The sequence below is a fragment of the Balaenoptera physalus genome (assembly GCF_965194825.1).
Source record: "Balaenoptera physalus genome assembly, contig: HAP1_SCAFFOLD_752, whole genome shotgun sequence".
Classification (NCBI taxonomy): domain Eukaryota; kingdom Metazoa; phylum Chordata; class Mammalia; order Artiodactyla; family Balaenopteridae; genus Balaenoptera; species Balaenoptera physalus.
Window position 1 is genome coordinate 81,392 of NW_028126017.1, and position 8,083 is coordinate 89,474.

General features: G+C 56.7%; 1 pseudogene across 1 annotated transcript; it reads left to right on the forward strand.

The window, feature by feature from the left end:
• Positions 1-1,118: 1,118 nt before the first annotated feature.
• Positions 1,119-8,083, forward strand: LOC309653645 (cyclin-dependent kinase 20-like; annotated as a pseudogene). The gene is made up of 8 exons (XR_014268274.1): positions 1,119-1,369; positions 1,721-1,835; positions 3,957-4,145; positions 4,391-4,512; positions 4,703-4,765; positions 5,500-5,622; positions 6,068-6,223; positions 7,706-8,083. The product of XR_014268274.1 is annotated as a cyclin-dependent kinase 20-like (transcript).

An 8,083-nucleotide genomic window follows, 5' to 3' on the forward strand; every position in this document is an offset into this window, starting at 1 on the left:
ATAAATGACTTAACCTCCTCTTTACTGTGCTCCTCCTCATTAGGGAGGACACCCACACCCTTTGTCTCCAGGTGTGCATCTCTGCCTTGCTTCTATCTTAACTAAACAAACTGTTTCTCTGTGTGCTCTCCCACTTGTTGTTGTTGTGCTGTGTCTCTAATAATAAACTTTGTACCTGTTTTTACAGTTTTGCCTCCATGAGAAATGCATTTTTCACAGGGGGCAAGAGCCAAGGGGTGGTGGCTAGGATTCCTGGTTTCATCCAGGCTACCCAGGTTCAATTCCTGGGCACGGAATTAAGATCTTGCTTCACGCCACCACTCACTGCTGCCTCTCCAAGATTAAATGGACTGTTAGATCTGAGATCTTTAGCTATCCCAAAGATGGAAAATTGTAGATTATTTTACATTTATCTCGTGTATGAGATTGAGCACCTTTTCAGAAGTTTAAAACGCTAATTGTGTTTTTTGTCAACATCCTTTCATGGCATGAACTTCTTAAAAATCACTCAGGCTGCAAATACCTCCAAATGTTTCCTCATGAGAAGCCCTTAGACATGGACATTCCGGGTCAGACTTTTTACTCTTTAAACGTTGTCTTTACATGTTGCCAACTGACGCTCCCTCCACAATGCAGACCTGAACCCGTCTCGCTTCAATCATCATTGGCTTTGGGGCTCATAGGTGGAAATGGCACCTGTAGGTTCTCACAGGTGGAAGCTTGCACCTCTAGGTATGGGGGCGAGGGTACCCTGGCCTGCCAGAGTAGCCGGCCCTGCCCCGTCACCTTTCGGCCACGCCCTTGGCTCCGCGGTCCCGCCCCTGGCTGTGCGGCCCCGCCCAGTGCCCCGCTCGCCCCGCTGAGTGCCCCGCCTCCACGCCGGAGAGCGGCTCCACACTCCCGCCTACGTAGCCCGCTCCCAAGGCTGTTCCGCCTTGCTCCCTGGCTGCACGCCCCCGCCCCTCTGTGTAACCCGGCGTCACTCGTCACGTGATGCCCGGCAGTGCTGCGAGGGGTCGGTGGTGGCTCTCGCTCCCGCTGGCACGGTCTGCGCACGGGTGATTTCCGCCAAATGAAGCGCACTGAGGCGTGATGGCGAGGGCCTAGGGGAAGGCGCAGACAGGCCTGGACGTCGCCTGTAGCTGCCTTCGGCCTCCCGGCCTCTGCGCTCTTTCCTGCGCCGTTGCTAGGCAGCCGCATCTGGGCGCGGGAGGCAGGGCGGGCTAATGCGGAAAGGTACGGGTGCTGGGGAGGGGCTGTGATTGCAGAGGGTCCGGGTGTCTGGCAGAGGGCTATGGAGCAGTACTGCATCCTGGGCCGCATTGGGGAGGGCGCGCACGGCATCGTCTTCAAGGCCAAGCACGTGGAGGTGAGCACCCAGCCCTTCCTCCTTCGGTTCCATTGAGATCTACCCGTTTTCCCGACCCACGCTTGGGCTCCTGCCTCCCCGCAGCTTTTCGTGGCGTGCTCCCGCCTCCTTTGCTCTCTTGAGTGGAGGGCGTCCAGCAACCAGCGGTGCTTTCTTCGGGCGAGTGCCCCCTAGGAGCGTGGCGTGGATGTCTCTGAGCTGTTTGCTCAGCGCTGCGCCTGCTGGCCCTGATTTCCCTCCAGCACGGGGTGGGGGGCACGTCCCACCCCCACGAGGCCCTCAGGCCTCGGCGTCGCATCCCCTTTTCCAGCCGGGGATGGGCCTGCAGTGTCTGCGTCTTGTCCCAAACAGACTGGAGAGATCGTTGCCCTCAAGAAGGTGGCCCTGCGGGTGGCTGGAGGATGGCATCCCCAACCAGGCCCTGCGGGAGATCAAGGCCTTGCAGGAGATCGAGGACAGTCAGTATGTGAGTGGGGCTGGTGTTCTGAGGTGCTGGTTCCCGCCCTCCTCCACTCACTCCCACTCTGAGGTCCTGCAGTCACTCTGTTCACTCATTTGCTTCCTTACCCCTCACTCACTCCCTTTCTTCTCCACTTGTTGTTCACCCTCATTCACCCAATTACTTCACTCATTCATTCCCTCTCGTTCACTCGCTTATTTCTTCGCGTACTCGTTCGCTCATTCACTAACTCATCCCTTTTTTCTCAAAACACTTAGTGATTTCTGATGATAATGATAATTGCCACCTATTGAGCTCCTGTTATGTTCTGCATGCCAGGTTAACTGCTTTATGTATATTGTCCTTCTGAGTTTCGTCCTCTGCTCCGCAAGGCACGCTCAGGCCCTCCCTATCTCAGGCCAGGGGAGGAGGCGCAGCCACCAGCTTACGGGTGCTCAGCTTGTTCCGCTTGTCTGTGGAGGCTTTGGCCCAGGTCTGATCGCAGAATCAGGACGGTTTAATACTGGGGCCTCCCATAGACTCTACCCTCTACTGGCTACTGGCAACACAGAAACCAGCCCCTACCCTGCTCTTGAGAACTGAAGTGTGGTAGGGGAGATGGCCAAAGGCTACAGTGCCCATCTGGCGTGGTTTGTGCTGTGACAGGCCTGGGAGGGGCTGTGGGCACACGAGGAGAGACACCTCACACACCCAGTTTCATTCTCTTTGTGGTATTCTCTGTTGTCCATGTCCTGAGTAGAGGATGTGCTTAACTTCCTGGGGATTGACAAGGGTAGGTCCACCCACCTAAGGGTGGGTGATACTCTGACTTGTTTCTTATTCTCTGGAGATGTCCTTGATATATTGGGTGACACAAGCATGTTATAAAACTGCGTGTGTCATCTTGGTTTTGTATGAAAATATTTTGTGTATATATACGAATACATGTCTGTGTGTGCCATGTCTCTTGTAAAGTCTGGTGGAATAGACTCCTAAGGTTGACTGTAGGTGATAGGATTTTTCTTTTGCTGTTTTTTTCATTATAATTTTGGGTATTATCTGAATGTATTTGTTTGTCCCAATCTGTAAAATGAGTGTCTACTACCCTCAACATCAGAAAAACAGCAATATGGCCATTCTTGTTTTTTGAGGAAAGTAAAAGGGCTTTGCTGACAGCTTGTGTGTGGGAGAGGTGGAGGGCCCATAGGAAGCTGGTGATACGGTCCCATGTCCTGTGCATCAGCAGGCCTGAAGAGTCTACGTTCAAAACACTCCAGATCTTACCCTGGCCCAGGCCATCCTCACCTCTCATCAGAACAACTACAGCAGGCTCCCCTGCCCCCCCGCCCCCCCGCCACGGCCTCCACTCCACAGTCAAAAAATGTACATGAAATCATCCACTCCCTGGCTTGAAAAGCTCCAGAGGCTTCTCTTCACTCTGAAAGAACTGTCACCATGAGCTTCTACCCCGCTCCAGCCTCTTTTTTCATTCACAACTTCTTAAGTGTCTCGCCCGTGATAAACACTGTCTAGGCTCCAGGAGTACAGAACAGAGCAGCCTCCTTCCTGTTCTTGCCTCCGGGCCTTGTGTTTGCTGTCCCCTGGCCCAGAGCTCCTTCCCAGATGCCTTCTCTTCTTTCTTCATCAGAATCTTCATCAAAATACCCTATACGTTTGTTGTTTGGTCATTTGTCAGTCATTTGTCCCCTGAGCCCCTTCAAGTCCTTCAGGACCCACCAGCCCTTGCTCCTGTTCACTACTGTGCAGCCTGCCCTTGTGACCTTGTGGGCCCTCAGGAAGTATATGTGACATGTCTCCTGCTCTCCCAGTGCTGGGAGTTGTGATCACCTGTGTGTGTGTGTGTTTCCAGGTGATTTTCCAGTTCGTGGGCTGGGTGGGGGACCAGACACTGCCCTAAGTCGCCTTTCTTAGACCTCCTTTTCCCTGAGTGTTTACTGGAGCATTAGAGTAGGGACTTGCCTTCTCCTGGGAGAGGGAAGCAAGAGATCACTAAGCTCCCTGATTCTGAGCTCAGATCTCATGCCACCATCTCTGCCTGCCTGGTCCTCTGTTGGTGCAAGGGCTGAGGGTCCCAGAGAGAGTCTGAGCCATGTGAGTCTGGAGGCTGACGGGATGCCCCGCTTGCAGGTGGTACAGCTGAAGGCCGTGTTCCCGCATGGCACAGGCTTCGTGCTGGCCTTCGAGTTCATGCTGTCAGATCTGGCTGAGGTGGTGCGCCACGCCCAGAGGCCGCTGACCCAGGTGCAGGTCAAGAGCTACCTGCAGATGCTGCTCAAGGGGGTCGCTTTCTGCCATGCCAACAACATTGTACATCGGGTCAGTTCCAGCATGTGCTGGGGTGGGACCGGCGGGATGGCTGGGCTGTGGGTAGGCCAGCCCTTGATGAAGGGCATGGTTAGAAAAGGGACAGAGGGGGCAGGGCCTATGGGTAGGAGGCCAGGGCTGGGGCCCTGGAGGAGGTCGGGTCTTGCGCTGACCTGGGTGCCCAGCCTGCCAAGCCCTCCTGTCCCGAGGTCCTGTGGGGGCTCTGGAGGGACTGATGCCTCTTCGGGTGCTCTCAGGACCTGAAACCAGCCAACCTGCTTATCAGTGCCTCGGGCCAGCTCAAGATAGCGGACTTTGGCCTGGCCCGGGTCTTTTCCCCAGATGGCAGCCGTCTCTACACGCACCAGGTGGCCACCAGGTAGGGAGGACCAGTTCCCAAGCAGGACCTGGCAATAGACAGGCCCCAACCCTCCTGGTGGGAAGAGATGCTTCTGGACCTTCTGTCCAAACAGTGCTCTTGGGGCTGGTGTGGGGGCCAGGATGACCTTCCGAGGAAGCTTCCTGACAGACCGGTGACCTGGCTGTGACCACCTGCCCTCCTCTCACAGGTGGTACCGAGCCCCTGAGCTCCTGTATGGTGCCCGCCAGTATGATCAGGGTGTCGACCTGTGGTGAGACGCCTATGGGCTGGGCAAGGGGGAGTGTGGGTCATTGGGTCACCTTTTCCTCCTGGGCATTGAGGTCTCTAAGCCATTTGGGGGTTTTCCTGCTGTGAGCTCTAGGTTGCCATGGGGGTGTCTCCCCTGGTTAGAGTATCTCTGAGGAGTTTGGGATCAGTGTTCCTCCCCATGACAGTTTTGAGCTGGGAGGGTCAAGTGGGATCAGAGTGGTTGTCCCAGTAGGAAGCTTCTGGGCTGAGGTCGGGGAGGTGGTCTGAGGCATGGGTCATCTAAGCTGCTATGCAGGGGTTGATATCCCAGGACGCAATGTTCCTGAGCTATCTAGAGGCCTGGGTCCCTGGATATGAAGGCCCTGAACCTTTATTTGGGGTAAGATGGTTTGTATATGCCTAAGAGTTTGAGATTTGGGGGCCGTTTTGGAGTCTGCCCCAGAATGGGAGGAGGTGGCAGTGTGTCCCAGAATGTGAGGCTCTGAGAAGTCTCAGAACTGTTGACGGGTTGATGTGTGTTCCAGAGTTGAGGCCTGAGAGCTGTTTAGAGAGGGGGATATGCTCTGTGTTCTAGGCTTGAAGTCTTTGACTGTTTGGGGATCTGTATCCTTAGCTATGAAGCCTGAAGGCTACTTTGTGGGTATCTTGACCACAGTGTGAGGTGTGGGTACTGGTGTGGGGGGATCTGTTTCCATGGTGTGAGATCTCTGAGTTGTTTGGGTTCTGTATCTGCAGGGCTGTGGGCTGCATCCTGGGGGAGCTGTTGAACGGGTTCCCCCTTTTCCCAGGGGAGAATGACATTGAACGCTTTGCTGTGTGCTTCGAATCTTGGGCACCCCCAGTCCTCAAGTCTGGCCGGTTTGCAGGGGCCTACAGTGGGAAGGGGTGGGAGCGGGTGGCTTCTATTACCCCAATAGCTAGTGACTCCCCTGCCCCGCACCTTCTCTCTCGTGGCCCCATGCCTCCTTGACTTGCCGGACCTCGGTCCTGGCCCAGCGTGGGGTCTCCTCCACCCCTGCCCTGCTGGAGGTGCGAGGACCAGGGCCCAAGCCCTATCCCTTCCCACCCGTCCCCAGCCCACATGCATCCAAACCGAGTTGGGCATGGAGCAGGCGCCTGAGATGTGGAGGTAGGACTGAAGGACTGAGTGAACACGTGATGTCATGAGTGACGTGTGAGCAGGGGTGCATGGATGGGGGAGTGATGAGTGAATGGGAGCAGGTAGGTGACAGGGAGCGAGAACTGACACCTAAGGAGGCTGGCGGGGTGGCTGCCGGCCCTGATGGACCCCCTTCTCCTCCAGGAGATCAAGGACCTGCCTGACTACAACAAGATCTCCTTCAAGGAGCAGGCTCCCGTGCCCCTGGAGGAGGTGCTGCCCGATGCCTCTCCCCAGGCCTTGGACCTGCTGGGGCATTTCCTCTTCTACCCTCCACGCCAGCGCATTGCAGCCTCCCAGGTAGGGTGACACACGTTGCCCTGACCCTCCTCGTCCGTATCCTTTTGACCAGGCAGGTTGAGATTCTCAGAAGCTGTGATGGGCTGGGACCAGAACCCCTGGAGCCAGGGGTAGGAGGGTGCAGGGCAGGTGTGCCTCTCCTGAGTGGACCCTAGAGTGGACCCTAGAGGGCAGGTGGCCAGGTGTGGCCCATTAGAAGGGCATGCACACCTCGCAGAAGAGTGAGTCTTGGGTTATTGGTGACTCGCTTCTTCGTCCCTTCATTCCTTCAACAAGAATTTACTAGCATCTGGCACGTGCTGAGCATTGTCCTGGACCCTGATCCAGAGTGAACAGACGTGGCTTGTGCCTGTGGGGTCTCCACCCTGTGGTGAGGCAGGGCCGTCAGTCTGTGGGAGCCGAGGGGAGGGATGTTGGGACTGACTTTGGGGTCATGCAAGGCTTCCTGGAGAAGGGCAGGTTTAAGCATGGGGAGCTGTTTTCCCAAGAGAAATGATGAGCAGAGGCCTGGAGAGGAGGACCCAGGAGGGGTGGGTCGTGGCTGGGAGGCAGGGGAGGAGGGGAGGACCATGGGCTGATGGCTGATGGTGTGAGGGCCTCTGTCGGGTGTATCTGTCCATCTGGCCTCATGGCAGCCTCCCCTCCCTGCCCTCGGCACTAGCAGTGTGTGTTTACACATGCCCCTGGTGAGTTCCCATGTCAGCAGCACCTTCAGAGTGTACTGAGGCCAACTGACCACCTCTCCGCCCCCTGCTGCTGCCCCCATTCTAAGCGCCCCCCCCCATTGCCTCCCAGAATCTGCTTCTCCTGCCCATTTAGTCTTTCCTCCACGTGGCAGAGAGAGGGACCTTGTCCAGGTAGGCTGTCGCATCCTCGCCTGCAGGGCCCTCCTGGGGCTCCCTCAGAGGAGAAGCCAGGTCCTAGTGGCCCACAGCCATCACACATTTGGGGCCATCACCTCTGTGACTCTGCCAGCTCCCATTCCCCTTGCTCGCTCCCCTCGGGCCCCAGGGCTTCTCCATGTCCTGGGGGTCTGTGCATTTCTGTCCCTAGGCCTCACTCATTCACCTTTCAGGTCTCTGCTTGAGCGCCACCTCCCAGGGGCCTCCCTTCACCATTCTTCAGGCCTGCAGCCCCTCCAGTATTCCTCATCCCCCCCTCATACTTTCTCTTTCCCACAGCACTAATCATTTGATGCACTCTTTGTCTTACTTCTTTATCGTGTTTATTACCCCCACCCCTCACTATGTGGAAAACTTGAAGGCAGAGCTCTTTGTTCTGTTTACCGCTGCATCTCCTGTCTCTGGAGCAGTGCTCAAACAGTGAGCACTCCGAGGTGTTGGAGTCACCTGAACGATGAGCAGATGAAGGCAAAATCCTCTCCAGGGCAATGTTCACATCTCCCCCTCGGAGGGAAGTGGCTGAAGCTGGGACGGGGAGGTGACCAGTTTCCTTTTGCTGCCCCTAGCTTGTTACCCTCAGGCCCTCCTGCACCAGTACTTCTTCACAGCTCCCCTGCCTGCCCACCCCTCGGAGCTGCCGATTCCTCAGCGCCCAGGGGGACCTGCCCTCAAGGCCCCCCCAGGACTCCCCCACGTCCATGACCTCCACGTGGACCGGCCTCTCGAGGAGTCGCTGTTGAACCCGGAGCTGATTCGGCCTTTCATCCTGGAGGGCTGAGATGTTGGGCCAGGCCCCACAGGCGTGTCCCCCCCTTCCCTCCCCAGGACAAGCCAGGCCTCTTGTTCTTCTGCTCCGGCCTGATTCGACCACAGTGGTCCTGCTCCTGGCCAGGCCATCCAGCCTCAGCAGAGGGGACCCTCGGCCTGTGCTGTCGGCCTCCCATCTGTTGCTGGTAAC